This window comes from Miniopterus schreibersii (assembly GCF_964146895.1).
Source record: "Miniopterus schreibersii genome assembly, chromosome: 4".
Taxonomy (NCBI): Eukaryota; Metazoa; Chordata; class Mammalia; order Chiroptera; family Miniopteridae; genus Miniopterus; species Miniopterus schreibersii.
This window is the reverse complement of record NC_138105.1, coordinates 88,356,772-88,372,677: the sequence shown is the minus strand read 5'-3', so window position 1 is coordinate 88,372,677 and position 15,906 is coordinate 88,356,772.

The window sequence follows — 15,906 nt, the reverse complement described above, 5'->3', positions numbered from 1 at the left end:
CAGAATGATTTTTCTTAAGAAATCTCGGCAGCCGAACAGGAACAGCTGATTGTTCCCGAAGCATGCCCCTAAGGCCTCCAGCTCATTCCAACACACCTCCAATCTCATTTTCGTGTTGTTACTCATGTTACTTGTTTCTGTTTCTTTCCCTTGGAGCTCCAGGAACTTGGCAAGAGCTTCACTGTTTTCCTTTTGTTGCTCTGAAGAATGCAACTCGAATGCCAAAGTCAACAATGGGGTAGAGAAGCTAGAGCCAGTCACCCTCATGGAGTTCCAGTCCTGCTGTGGCAATGGCCTCATCTGCAAAAGCCACCCAGCATACAGCCCCAAAATAGCAAGAAGCCAAAGCAAATGCAAGAGGAAATGCTCCCAGTACATCCATCTTTATTTTATTTGCCACATAGAGGGTATTGGAATCTAGCTCTTACCCCAGAGGTAGGCAAACTGCAGCAGTCATGCCAGTAGGGGGCACCATTGGTGGATGGTAAAAGCTGGCCATCTGCCAGAGAGGCGGCAAGATGTAACAACTACAACAGGAGCTCATAGCTGACATTTGTTCAACACTTACTATGTGACAGACATTGTGCCAACAGCTCTGTGCACTATCTCAATTAATACTTAGAACAATCTTATGAAACAGGTACTGTTATTACTCCCATTTCACAGGTGGCAAAACTGAGGTTCAGAGGATGCTAAGTAACTAATCCAGGACCACAGAGCTAATGAGGACAGGTGACCAGTGAGCAAATGAGGAAAAGTTAGGACAAGTCTCTTGTCTCCTAACCAGAATCAATGAAATATCAAAGGAATCTGGTCCAAGAGGACAGGGACCATCATGTCCCCCATAAGAAGAGCTAATATTCCTGAGTACTCACTATGTGCTCATCCTTAAAGGTGAAGTCTCACTATTGCCCACATCAAACCTAGGAGGAAGGTGTGCTCATCATCCTCGTCTTACTGATGAGGATTTTAAACAAGAAAGTGACAGGTATTTGCACTTTTAAAGGCCCTCTTCAGCTCTTTGCCTAAATGCCTAAAGTTACTTCTTGCTGTGTGGAGAATGGATCCATGGAGGCAAGAGTAAAAACAAGAAGAGCAGTTACAGGTATATAATTGTCCAGGTGAGGAGGAGAGAGGTAGGAAGATGAAAAGGGAACAGACGTGGGAGACGTGGTGGAGGCAGAAAACCTGGGACTTTCTGATCACGTGGATGGATGTAAGGAAAATGGAGAAATCAAGGATGCCTCCTGAGTATTTGGACTGAGCACATGTGAAGCCAACTGAAATGTGTTCAGTGGGTGGGGTGGGATCGAGAGTGCAGGTATGGACAGGTAAGCTTGAGTTCTCTGTGAGTCATCCAAGTGGGGTTGCAAGTGGCTTTTTAAGGTCTCCAGTTTTCAGGGGTCACTCTTCCATTTCAATGAACAATAGTCTGAACCTTTCCTCTGCCACTTGACAACACAAGGATGAGTCATTTTCAGTCTTGTCCCTTGTTTTAATGCCATTCCCTGAAGAATGCTTATTGCTTTATCCAAATCCCTACAGGTCACTTTTGTCCTCTATAGACATTAGGGCTATGCTTATCCTGCTTTGCTTCCAGCTGAACATTCTAGACCATCTAGTGCACAACACCAAAGTTGGCCTTCCCAAAGCTGACATGGAGTTCCATTGCATCATTGGTGCATGAGAGCCTGGCTCACCTCCTTGTAGGACTCTAGGAGGTGTAATGGTGCCCTCAGCACTGTGTCAATGCAGCAGCCCTGATGAGAGTACCCCCTCCCATTTCACCACAAGTTTACCAGCACTGAGTGTTAACACCTTTGCCAAGTGAAAAATTGACTACAGTTTAATTTGCATTGTGAAATAAAATTTTTACATTGCAAAGCACAATGTAAGCTCAAGTCTAACACATAAGATCAGTTAGTGTGCACATAATGTACACAACTACACGATCACAATGTTTAGGATTATCCAGATGTAGAGCATACCAGTGACATTCACTAGGCACTTGTCAAGTGCCAGGTACTCTAGTTAGCACTTTATATTCTTCATTTAGTCCTCATGGTCACCCTGAGTAGCTGCTGTTACTGTCCTGTTTTCAGACAAGTAAGCAGAGGATTGGAGAGATAAAGACACTTGCTGCAGGACTTAGAGCTAATCAATAACAGAGCCAGGACTGCCCCACTCCTAAGGTGGGTGGCGACATTTGGAGTCTCAGTCCTTCTGCCATTCACCTTGGTGTGACTTCAGGTATGTGATGGCCTGTCTACTCATCTTTAAAATGAGTACACAGGGTTGGGAGGGGAGGAGAGAGAGATGAGAACAGATAAGACCACATAGTACCTGGAAGGGAAAGGAGTACTCAAAAAGAAAAGACAGAAGAAAAAGTCACCAACTCCACCATCTTGCTGAGAATTGATCCCAGTGACCATGCAGTAAATAGAGAGAAAGATGATACCAGCCAGCAGGTCAGTATGTGCCAGGTTTCAGCCACTTTTCCTCACACATTGAATTCATTCTCTTTGAATCCTCAAAAGAACTCACCAAGGAAAGTCCCACTAATATCTTCCACTTATGGTTGAGGAAACTGAGACTCAGAGAGCTGAGGCAATTAGCCTAAAGGCAACAGAGCCAGACCCAAACCATCTCTGTCTGCTCCCAAAGTCCAAGTGGTGAATTCTGCACTGCCCCCTGGGAATTGTAAGGGGGCTGAGCAGCCTCGTTCTGTGGCCCTCTCACCCAAGAGACTGGGAGGTGGGGATGCACTCAGTTCTCTCTCCAGGGTCTGGAGATCATGGCCCTGCAGTAAGCAAACAAGCCCTGGGCCAGTCAGGGCCAGATCTGAAGCCCTGCTATCTGTCTCATTTCATCAGCCTGCCAGGCAGCCGAGCACAGGAAATTAAAAGCAACTCGTAGATCACAAAGCACGGCACCAAGTGATCTCAGATAGAATTCGCCCCTCTTCCCTCCACTTGTCCCTTCTGTAAGAAGTCGGCTGCTGAACTTCTGCAGGAACACTGGCTGCCCTAGTTGCCCCAGAGGCACATAAGAAGGCCTTACCCTCAGAGGGGTCAGAGTCTAGAGAGATAGGCCCTTACGGTGAGAGTGGTTGTGTGTGTGTGTGTGTGTGTGTGTGTGTGTGTGTGTGTGTGTGTTCTGGAAGAAGACACAAAAAAGAGTAGTGTCCTCTGTGGGGCAAACTGGGCTCAGAGGTGAAGGGAAACCCAGCTTTACACCTTTTTGCATGGTTGAACTTTGTACCATGTGCTTGTGTTAACTGTTTTTCCAAACAATACATACTTTTAAAATGAAATAAAATAATGATATATGCAGAGATAAGACACCTAATCCCAGGAGAAGGGGAAGGTTAGAATAGATTTTGTTCAGGTGGTACTCTCAGGTCTTACAGAACAAAATGAAGTGACAGGTAGCAAAGAAAGGGGAGAGAATTCCAGGCTGAGGACACAGCTCAAGCAAGGGCTTGGAGGTGTGGGGTGCCAGGGGCCTTTGTGTAGGGAAAAGGCCTGGCACTGGAAGGTAAGCGACTGGAGTCTCAGCCTCTCTCCTTCCTCCCCACTTGGCAGCCACATGCTATAGCATTGCTCAGTTCTAACTATAGGTCATTTATGAAATTAACTTCAGGGGGAAGGGGTCATCTTACCCATTCACCTTTATGTGTCGGCAGCAACATCTTACAGAGCAGGTGCCCTGTTAGTGTGAGCATCTGCTATTTCTGCTTGCCCAGCATCCCTTCCTCTGAGTTTTGGCTAAAATGCCTCCTTTACTTTCTTTAAGAAGTCTCTTATTCTCACATATGGTCCTGAGAAGATGGTCCATGAGGACACCCCTAGTGTATGTTTTCTTCAGCCAAGTGTGTGGAAGTGTGGCATCTGTGACCTAAGCTCAACCACAGGACTTGGTCTCTCTGAGGGCTCATCTTGGTGGGAACCTCGTTAGCACGGCAAAAGGCTGGGCTGATTCACCCCATGGAGATACCCTGAAGAGGTGCCCATGAGTTTCTGTTCCCTGGTAACTGATTGCTCAACTTTCCCTTCAGTTCTGTGTTATTCAGAATCTGCCTGGTAAAGTCCTTTAGCTGCTTTTTAGCCAGAGTCTATTTCTGTTACTTATAACCATAAAGCCCTAATGAATACCCCTGTTCTTTGAGGGTCAAATAAAAATTGGGTTAAGACCCTATCCTACATGAAATAGACGATCCTCATTCCTGCCCACCATTCTGAGGACTTCCTATCACCTCTTACCTCAATCACCTGCACCCACTAAATTATTTTAGTTAATGGACAATCTCCCCATCTTGTGTGGGCTGTCTGTACCAATACAAACAAAGAACTCAGCACCTTTTCTGTATTTTTTTTTCTTTTCTCCCCCAACCAGGACTCACCGATACAAGGGGTGTGTGTGTGTGTATGTGTCTTTATTGAAAAGGTTTGCATCACTCACACACACAAAAAAATGTGCAATCAAAAATCAGGCATTCTTGTTCTTAAAATTTCCACTAATGCAAATATCAAGTTCTAATTTTTTTCTTCCTGGGTCCTCTCCTCCTCTATTTCCTCTCTTTTTTCAAATTCCCTCAACCCAAATTCCCTATTTGTTTTTATGAAAAAACAGTTCTCACTTCATCACTTTGTCTCCTGCCAACTTTGCCCTCAGGGTCTCAAGACAATTCTCCAAAAGATAATTCTGGGGCCAGGTGTTAACATAGTTCTACCCATCACAACTGCTTAGAGAGAAAGAGCTAAGCCCTATCTTGTGGCCCTCAGTTACAGCTCACTGCTGTAACTAGACAGGCCAAAATTAAATGAACTTTAAATGCCAACCTCCCAAAGCCAAGTCCCCTGGAGGAGCCAAAGCACCCCCCTCCTCGCTGGGCACCCCCACTTGGACTGTTTTCTTCACACTCTTCAACCTCCACAGGCAGCTGCTTGGTGTCTGAGAATAGACGTTGCCCCAGAGCCCTCCTGACCCCCTGAGGAGGAGGTGAGAGGCTCTTCCCAGCCAGTGTCAGTTTACAGTGGGAACAAGGCCTGGGGACAAGGCCAGGCTGACACGAGAATGTTATTGCTTCCCCAGGCTCTCATCCCCAGCAGTGGCTGTGGTGGCCTCACCAGGGCACGCGGCATGTTTCTCACCAGCAGACCTCAGTGGGTTGCTCGGGAGTCAGCCATTCTCTGGCAGCCACTCAGGCTCCCATGACTTCCCAGAATCCCCCTTTGTGCAGGGTCATGGCTCTGCTCTGGAAGAGAAACTCCGGGGGAGACCCTCAGCAAGATGGGAGTCTCTTGGCTTTTTCTGGAACTCCCCCAATACTTCTCTAAACCCTTCACTGAGGCTTGAAGGGGAGAATTCAAATGGCCTGGACATGCCAACTTAAGTGTCTGGCTGCTAGTCTGTCCCCTTTGTGAGACAGAGAATCTGCCATACCCACACTCAAAGAACTCCTCATGCAAAAGAGGTTATTTTCTGCATCATGGATCCTTACTTACAGCTGGCCTGACCCACAGAAAGCCAGGCTATTGGCTGGCCAAGGCCCTGTGGGAGCCAGCAGCCTAGCCAATGGGACTGTCCTGGATGGATGGTACCTGACAGACTGAAGGTATCACATCTTCCCTCATGCCCTACTTTATCCCTAACTACATATTGAGACCTTCTCTGTGCCATGTACTATGTTAGGTCCCAGTGTTACAAACACAGAAGGGGCTTTGTAACCCTAGATCATTTTACCCTTGTAGGGATTCAGTATATGGCTCTGTTCCTTATTAGCAACTTAGATTCACTGTCAGGATTTTGTTGTGACAAAAATACAACATTCATTTATAAGGCTGCTATTACTTTAAGTAAACCAATAAATTTATTTGGATCCTTGACCTCAAGGAACAGAAACTGATCCCACTCTCACCTAAGGAAAAATCAGAATTTACTGGCTCGTATCTTAGACGGCCAGGACTAGAGCTGTCCTCAGGAAATCAAATGATGGAATCATCTCCCTCTCCCTCTCTCCTCCCTCCTCCCTTCTCACTCCATCTCCCAGCTCTCTGCCTTTCTGTGTGTTGGACTCATTCTTTCCTAAAAGAGCTTTATCCACAGCAGGAGACATGGCACAGTCAGCTCCAGGCTTCATCAGCCCAAATCAGCAACACCTGAGGAAAAAGAGGATTTCTCTCTCCCAGAACCCACATATAAAATTCAAGGTCGGAACACCAATAAACCAAATGTAGGTCATGTGACCACAACTGAGCCAATCGCTATACTATCTCAAGGGGCATGAGCCACCATGATTGATCCAGCTGTGGTCACATGACATCCCTTAGCACCTTTAGAACCAGATGTCATGAAAGAGAAATCATTCCCCAAAGAAGGGAGTGGATGCTGAGCAAAATGGAGAGGAGGGAGCAGATGAGAGATGTCTGTTATATCAGAAAGAATGAAAAGAAAAGCTATTGCTATACAGAAGAAAACACAGGGAAGGCTTTTACCAAAGGGCAGTTAGCTCTAGGATTGTTTCTAATAACCAGCTTCTTTAGAATATGGAAAAATTAAATACATTGCAAAATAATGGATTGGCAACTTTTATATCATATGTACATGCGATGAGCCAGTACAGAGGTATTGCCTAAGGTGACAGAGGAAAACTAAACATCTTTTAAGGCAAGGAAGGAAATTTGCATCTATTGGGTGTGTCTCCACACTGGGTGTGTCTCCACACTGCCTGTGTCTCCACACTACTCATGAAGCTATATGGCCATTCCTAGAGGCAGGTGCTATTGTTTCCCTCCATCTAAATGATACTCAAAGACATTTAAAAGAACTATCTCACTAAAGGCCGCATGGCAAGTAAGCAGCGGAGCTGGGATGTGAACCCAAGTTGTCTGATTCCAAAGCTTGTGCTCCTTCCACAAGTCTGATCTGCCTGCCAAAGGCAATCTAACCCAGATAAAAGGTGGAGGGGCAAACAATGAGTCCCTCCTCTATTTATAGACAGAGAACAAAGCCAGACAGCCCAACCGGGCAGAAGTGCCAAGAAGAAAAACAGTTTTTCTGGGTCCTTCATGAGGACATTCTTTGCTCCCAAAATGGAGAAGGAGCTCAAAAGTAAGTTTACACATTATGGCACGCTGTGGCGGCCAGGAAAATGACGCCAAGAAAGGACAATGGGTTCAGCCACCTAGGCATCACTAGTGGCCTGCAAGAGGCTGCTTCAGCAGAAAGTATGTCCAGATTCAGGATTTAAAGGGATTTACAGCAAGTAACTGTGGAGAAATGGTGGCTTCTAAGGTGAATCTCCTCCTTCGAGACATTTGGCAGTAAATGTGAAGATATCTGCATATTTTTAAATGACGGGAAGCAAAGACTGAAGAGGAAGGGTTAAAATATCAGATTTGAATGAAAACAAGTGTTTGTCTTATTTACAGATAGAAAATGTTGGAAGGAACATGACATTAACAACAGAAATAAAAATACAAACTCACTTGACCAGTGGAAACCTTAGGATAGGAAAGCAATGAGTCTGAACCACAACACAGTTCTGCGAGCCGCTGCAGTCCTCCTCCGAAAGACAAATGATAATAACCACGCTGACAGTTGCACTTGGCAAACACATGCAGAACCAGGGGGCATGGTATGTGCAGAGCTTGTACCTTTCCTCATTGAGATGCATTACCACACAGGGACCCCTGAGTGGGCTTTCAGAAGTCCCTTCTCTCATGCTTTTATTCTCTTCCATGGAACTCCCTTGTCCTGCAGGCCTTTAGGGCCCCTCTACCCTCCTTCCAGGGCTCCCAGAAAACCAGTTCCATTCACTCCCATGAGAAGCTGAAGGGAGTCAAGTCAGATTCCTCCAGGGAGGGGGCTTCAGGCCATTCAGCAACACATCAGAAACCTCACCATTTTTTCTCTAAGTGATAATGTCATCTTTCCTCTTACAGCACCTCTTCCGTGAATTACTACACATGGAAATGTCTCTCTTTTCCTCTGTCTTACCAAAGACATTCTCCCAAAAAAAGATGGGTGTAAAAAAGAAGAGAACTGCTAAGGGCTGAATTCTCAGGAGCAACCTTAGGAGTAGCACAGTGAGTAGGTCACAGTGTGACCCAAAGTAAAGACTGCCTCCCCCAAAACCATACCAGCTCTTATGTTTGACACATCACTTACAAACTATGAAGCCGCACTATACAACTATTAGATATCATTTTTTTAAATCCAACTATAAAAAATATTTTACATATGTAATAGACCTACAATAAGGAGAATTTTTAAATTAATGGATTCCATTGTGTTATAGAATTCTTTTCAAACTTGAAGACCCCTTCACTGTCTCACACATGCTTCTCATGAGCAATAAGTGGACATAACATTCTGGTGGGCCACTTGGCAATGTTCATATTTTTTGATCCAGCAATTTTCATTCCAGAGCATGGACTCTGGAGCCAGATGGACTCCATCACAAATCAGTTATGTGGTTTAGCCTCTCTGCATCTCAGTTTCCTCATCTCTAAGATGGGGATAAAAATAGTACCTCTGGAATTTAAAAAAAAGCAATGCTGATGGAGGACTCCACCCGTGGAAATGATTTAATTGGCCTGGGATGTCACTGGGGCCTCAGGATTTTTATTTTGTTCTGCGTACTTGTTTTTTTGCCCTGAAATTTTCTAAAACAAACGTGTATCACTGTTATAATTACAAATTAAAACTATAAATGCTATTTAAAAGACATTTCAGTTACTCCCTTGAGAGTAGCTGACTAAGCACTGATGTCCATAACAGGTTCACCAGGTTGCTCTCTCCCAGGGAGAGCTCACAGACAGAGCGAGGGAAGCTGCAGTGGGCAGAGGATAAGAGGAGGTGCCAGAGTGTGAGTTACTGCTCTGGAGAGGGGGCACTAGATGAGGAAGGAGGGTGTAGGGTGAGAACATTGGACACGAGGGGCCGGGGCTGGGGACCAAGAGGACTCACAACCAGCATGGCTGAGCGCTTGCTTACAGGCAGCTGTTGATTATGGCCCTTCCTGTCTGTGGCCTTACTTGGTGCCTGTTTTAATACTGGGATTTCATTGATGCATGCCAGCATCAGGTGTTCTCTTTTACAGCACTTGCTCTTGACTAGGGCCGAGAAGAGTGGGTGCAACAAGGAGAACGGAAGCAAAAGTAGGTCTGTAAGCTACTAAAAAATGCAACTGACAAAGGGTCCAGAGCCATTTGTATTTTTGTTCCTCTGTGTCTAATATTAAATGCTTGGGGTCTGATGACCGAGCTTCTTCATCGGTATAGTATTTATTTTTTCCCCATTTATTCAGCAAATCATTATTGAACTCTTACTAGGGGCTGAGCCCTGTGCCAAGTACTTTTCATCACTTAATTCTTATCAGAGCTTTAAACAAATGACTCAGGTACTGTTATTAGCTTGCTTTTTACAGGAGAAAGACTTGAAGCTGAAGGAAGTTACTGGCCTAAGTCACCCAGCAAGTTGTTAGTCATCACCATCATTATCAGAAGGGCTACTGTTTATTGAGCACCTATTATGTATCCGGCACTGTACTAAGAGCTTTACGCCTATTTTTCACCCTCTTATCCCACTCTACCCTTGCCTCCCCCACCCCTGCAATAGTCCTGAGACAGTGGTTGTTATTGTCCCCTATTTACAGGTGAGGAAACTTAAGCACAGGGAGTGAAAGTTACTCACTCAAGGTCACACAGCTTTTAGGCAACATAATAGAATTTATATCCAAGAGTGTCACATTCCTGGGATCCTGTTCTTAATCTCTAAATTACACTGCTCCCACAACTTAGTGATTGAGCTTCAGAAGTCAGGCCAGGCTTGATGCAGTTAGTATGCAGTATATTAAAAATGTTCACCTCAGTTAAAGATGCTCACCTGTCTTGGCCTGTTCTCAGTACCTGAGATTGCTATATCTTACAAACAAATAGCCTGAGGAGCTGGAAACATACCCCAACCTAATCTGCTTTTTTAAAAAACAAAATTCTAATTCTCTTTATAACTACTATTTCAGGCATGTGCCCATTACCATCCAAAAGCCATGGCAGGAGGGAATTATGGGAAGATTAAAGAGAAGACAAGAAAGGGCACCTGCTGGTTGTCACGGTGAAATGTTCAAAGGAAGCAAGAGACAGCCATTAGCATGCAGTTTAATGGTGTGTTTAGCCCCATCCATAACTGGAAGTGTGTTTATTGTTTCATATTTCCTTTGTGAGAAGGAGTCACAAATCTCATTCTTTGTATTGAGAGCCAGGTAATGGTTCTAATTACACATCAGCTCACACTTTCTCAACCAAAGGATGGGGCAATCAGAGCTGCTCAGTTACCTCAGGCTGTGCTTAGCAGATACCTTACACCCTGGTCTCATGGCACTGACCACTTGCTGCCTAGTGGTTATAGATAACCCAGTACTGCTAGGAATGTGGCCCAGAGCACTTCCACAGTGAAACTGAAATGAGGTCATTTCAAAGTCCCAGGAACTCCTCATCCCAATGCTTCCCACTTAAATGTCACTTTACAAGCTGTTTGTCCACCCAGCATCCCCCAATGTTGTCAAGCTCCATTTCCCACACACTGCAGAGGGGATACTGAGGTAAAAGTACACCACGTGGAATGCGAATCAGCCACTTCCGAGGAGGGGATGGAAACATGCCAAACCACAAGGAATTTGCTAAATCCCGCCCAACTTTCTACTGCTCCAGTGGTCCTCAAGCCTGGAAGCCTGTCAGAATCACCTGGAAGCTCTTGCTCCATCCTAAATCAAGAGCATCAAAATCTTTGTGGGGTGGGACCAGGTATCTCTCATGAATGCTCCTCGGGGCTGAGCTGTGCAGCAGGGAGTAAGAACCAAGGATCTGAGCTCTCCACAGTCTCTCACAGTACCTGGCTTATGCATCTGGCATTTCACTCACTCTGCTAAACAGACTTCCTCACTGAATCAGAATTTCTGGTAGGTAGTATGGCTCAATGGTAAGCATAGGGATGTTCAAGCCCTGCTGACCTGGGTTTGAATCCAAGCTCTTCCACTTCTTGGATATGGACAACTTGAACAGACTGGGCTACAACTGCCTCATCTGCAAAGCAGAATGGGAATAATCGTGGCTGCTTCATAGGGGCTGTAGAGAGCATACAATTCCTGGTACACAGTTAGTGCTCAATAAGTGGTAGCCACCATCATGGGTATCTATGATCTAAGCTGTTTCTTACAGAAGACAAGGGGAAGGAGAGCCAGTGGGTTTCCACTGTGGGGTAAGTGGGACAATGCCCAGCTTTATATTCTCAACACAGTTTTTAGCATGCAGTGGAAGGATGGATTTCCACCCCCCTTGTTTAACTAGAGAGAGGCCTAACAGCAGCAACAAGGACCATAGACTGTGTTTTTAAGGAGATGAACAGCTCTGAATGACCCTGCCTGTTTCTGAAAACTGAGGCTGGGTATTCAAAACATTCAGATACAAACTAGGAGGAAAGAAAACAAAAATAAAAAAGCACTAAAAATGTGGTTTGGGGCAACATAGATAGATTCAGATAAGTGCCCTGATTTTCCAGTTTCTACATGTGCATGTAGGTTTGTTTAAAAAAAAAAAAAAAAAAAAGTAAACAGAAGCTTCATTTAAAAGAGTAGGGACTAATCACTATCCTGTACACCTGAAACTAATAAAAATAATATTGAATAAAAAAGAAAATAAAAGTAATCTTTAGTAGGAAAAAAATAAAGCTATTATTAAAAAATAAAAATAAAATAAAATGAAGTAGGGAAACCAGAAGAGAGAGCTCTTACACCCTATGCTGATGGTGAAGCTCAACAGCTTGCAGCAGCCTTCCCAATGTCTTCTTCCCCTCTTGAAGAGGCAAACAAAAGAGTTGCCTCTTCTTTGTTTTAGCAGACTTGCATGTGTCCTGCCATGGATGCATGTTCCAGATTGCAATTCTTTATTCTTTATTGTTCCCAAATAAACCCATTTTGCTGGAGAAATATTTGGCTGACTTATTAAGGTCAACAGCTTCCTCACAGATAATAACTAAAATGTACTGAATGTTTGTTATATATCAAAGCCAAATTGTTTCCTTTCATGTGTTGTCTCATTTAACTCTCACAATAGGCCCCTAAAACATGCTATTTTAAGTAAGCAACCAAGGCTCAAAGAGGTCAAAGAACCTCTGCAAGATTACACTCACAATAAGTTGCAAAATTGGAACCTGACCTCCACAAGTTCCAATCTTAATCAATATACTGTACCACCTCCCAGGTTTCCGTTGGGCAGAGTGAATACATGGTGATTATCCTATGGTCAGTGGGTTGCTAATGCTTACCTGCCATGAGGTGCCAATCCCCCAAATCCAATTCAGTAGTTTGCCTGTCACCTCCCACACTCCCTGTCCTTCTTTCACTGAAGGGCCTTTGGGAAATAATAACAGCACATTTGCACAGAGGTATTGGAGTTCCACAGAAATATCAGGTAACCTGAAAACCCCCCTAATCATGATGAAGTCAGCTCAGGAAGCAGTATCCCAATCTTTGCTAGTTCCTCTCTCTGACTGCATTCTATCATCCAAACAAGTCTGTAGGTGGATATATTATCATTGTAAAAAAGAGACAAGTGCATCAAGAAGTAAAAACTAGGGCCAGAAAAATCCAAGCACTTCAGTCCACTAGTTCCTCTCTCTCTCTCTCTCTCTCTCTCTCTCTCTCTCTCTCTCTCTCTCTCTCTCTCATACTGCACATCATTAGGGAGGCGATATATATTACAAGAATGGCAAACAGATGGTACATGTACCATTTGACATCCTACCTCACCCCTTGCAGGCATTACTAACTGATCTCAGCACTCTTTCCTCTAAGTCAGGAGATTGCCTCAATATTTTTCTACCTACGGGGCTCCTGCCAACCAATTAATGCTGGCACTGCAGATAAAGCAGATTTCATTCCTGGTATAGTGATTAAGAGCATACACTTTGGAATCAGTCAAACCTAGATTAGAATCCCAGCTCTGACTGTGTGACTGACCACGAACATGTTGCTTAACCAATCTGAGCTTTAGTTTTCTTATCAGTAAAATAACATTTTCATATTTCCTTCACAGAATTCTCATGAAGAGAAGACTAGAATTGCCTGTATAGCTCGCTGATACACAGAGGGTTCTTGGTAAATGGTATGTATCCATCCCATTTCTTGATGAACATTTTGTGAGCATCACCATGAACTACCTTGCAGGGAATGAGCAAGTTAGATAAGTAAGGTTCCTGATCTCATGGCACACTGCAGTGGAGACAGGGTTTTTTTGGTAAATAATTATTTATCCAACAATTTCAGCTTTTGATATGTGGTATGAAAGAAAAGGACTAAGTAATGAGATAAAGAACACTAGGATGGGGTAGGTAGCAACATGGGGGAGTCTTAGACACTATAGAAAGCTTCATCCCAGTCAAGTGCTTGCCCTTGAGTCCCTGGCAGAGGAAAAAACAAGTGGAAATGGGACCAAGCAGTGTTTTGAAGCACTGTGATGGTAAAGAAGGCAGGTTATTCATAGAGCTTTCCCCTTGGCCCTCTCCTGTTTGATTGGCTCTATCCCCAGGATGGAAGGAATGGAACACTCAGTGCTGCATTCATATGCTCTGACAAGGCCCCTTTTAGGTCCCAGCTACTCTGTTGCAATCAGTCTGCAATCTGTAGCACAGACTTAGCTGCCCCAGCCAATCTGCCCTGGACCCCTGGGAACCCATCCTGGCCCATGGCCCTGTTCCTCTTTCACCCTCCTCCCCCTTCCCTGCTCCCACCTGCACAAGATCCTCCCTCACTTTCTCCTACCCTCCTCCTCTGTTTCCTCATGCCTGTGTACAGAGCCCACTGAGGCCTGCAGCAAGGCCCTTCAGCCCTTTAACAACTGCTCCTTGCAGAATTCAATTTCACTCCCTGGGTATGGGCGCTACAGCCAGAGCCAGAGACAAGAATCAATGGCCAGGAAAGGGACATCTCTAGAGAAATGTAGGTCTAAGGGCTACCAAAAGGTGACCCTAAGGATTTGTGTGCATTCAAAGGAAGACAGACCCCAATAATAATCACTTCCTCTATATGATGCTTAGTATCTCTCCTCCAGCAACCTTGAGAGGCATTAGGCAGGTGGGGAAACTAGAAGCTCAGTGGTACTGAGTCTTGCCCAGGGTGCTCAGCTGCTCAGTGGAAGAGCCAGGACTAAAACCTGGGTGTTTTTTAAACACACAAAGATCCAGAATTTTTCTCCCTCTGCATCAGGCAGGGTTCTCCAGAGAAAGAGAAACAATAGGATATGTATACAGAGAGGGATTTATTTTAAAGAATTGGTTCACACAATTGTGGTGCTGGCATGTTCACAATCTATAGGAGAGGCCAGCAGACTGGAAATTCTGGTAAGAGAGGATGCTGCAGTCTTCAATTAGAAATCCATAAGGCAGGCCAGCAGGATGGAAACTCAGGCAGGATTTCAATGTTACAGTCTTGAGGCAGGATTCCTTCTTCTCTGGAAAACTTCAGTGTTTGCTCTTAAGGGTTCAGCTGATTGGATGAGACTCACCCACATTATGGAGGATAATCTGCTTTCCTTAAAGTCAACTGATCATAAAAATGGATATCATCTACAAAATACCTTCACAGAAACATCTAGACTAGTGTTTGACCAAACAACTAGGCACCATAGCCTAGTCAAGTTACCACATAAAATTAACCACTGCCCCCTCCTTGGGACATTTTATTGCATCATCTCACTTAATCCTCACAATAACCTATGAGGTTACTTACAGATGAGGAAACCGAGGCTTAAAGAGATAAAGTAAAACCAGATCTCTCACACAGCTCAGGTGGAAAGGCCAGGAGATCACTTCCCATTACAGGGACTTCTCAGGGTCCCAATTCTATGGCTGGAAGGTAACAATTTATTCCTAATGTCAGGTAACTATACAGTAATGACCTGTGTTTGGCATAAACCTATCAGAAATTAAACACAATGCAATAAAGTGATCTTAAAAGGCCACCATTCAAACAATGCTTCAATTATTTACAGATACCTTTCTGGGCCTCCTTCAAGGCATTTAAGGGACATGCTTAGACTCTCTGGGAGGAGACATACAAAATCTGGAAGGAAAACTGGTGGCTGGGTGACAAGGACGGAAAAGGGGCTTTTTGCCATTTACCCTATTGTGCCCTTCCAAATTTGAACCATGAGATTACTTACACATGTAAATGTCTGGGTTACTAAATTAATGAAATTAAAAATAAATAAATAATAAATAAAACCAAAAAAATGTAAAGGGGGCAACAAGGCGCTCAGCCTCATGACTGCATCATCGCACGTTGCTCTGAACACAGAGAAAGGAAGAGGCAGGCAGCCACGCCAGCCAACCCGTTTATCATCACTCGGCTCTCAATGACTCCGGCTTCTTCCAAAAATCAGAACCACTCTCAAAGAACGAGAATTTGTCACCAGTGAGGAAATTCAAAGAATTTGCTTCATTCTCTGAAAACATTTCCAAGAAGAGCTTGAAAACTCTTTGGGGGAAAAGCAGTATCGTTGGAAAAAGTGTACATCACCCCCAAGGTGATGCTTTGAAGAAGAATTCACTGGGCTAAGTTCAAACTCCTTTTTTTTTTCTTTTTTTTTCTGTTTTTAAAAAAAATCTGTCATAGTACAGTGAGCAAGTAGATGATCAACTACCACATGAAAGAATTAGACCAGGAATTTCAAAATCAAATCCTTCCCCAGTCCAGGCAGGCAGCATAAATATCTAAAGCTCCCAGGGAGTTGTGGGGACTACAGGGAAAGGACTGTGCCTGGCTACCCAAAGCACTGACATCCAACTGTGTTTAAGACACTGTGCTGGGCAGTGTTCTCGTCTCAGGCCATAGTCCACCAGTTTACC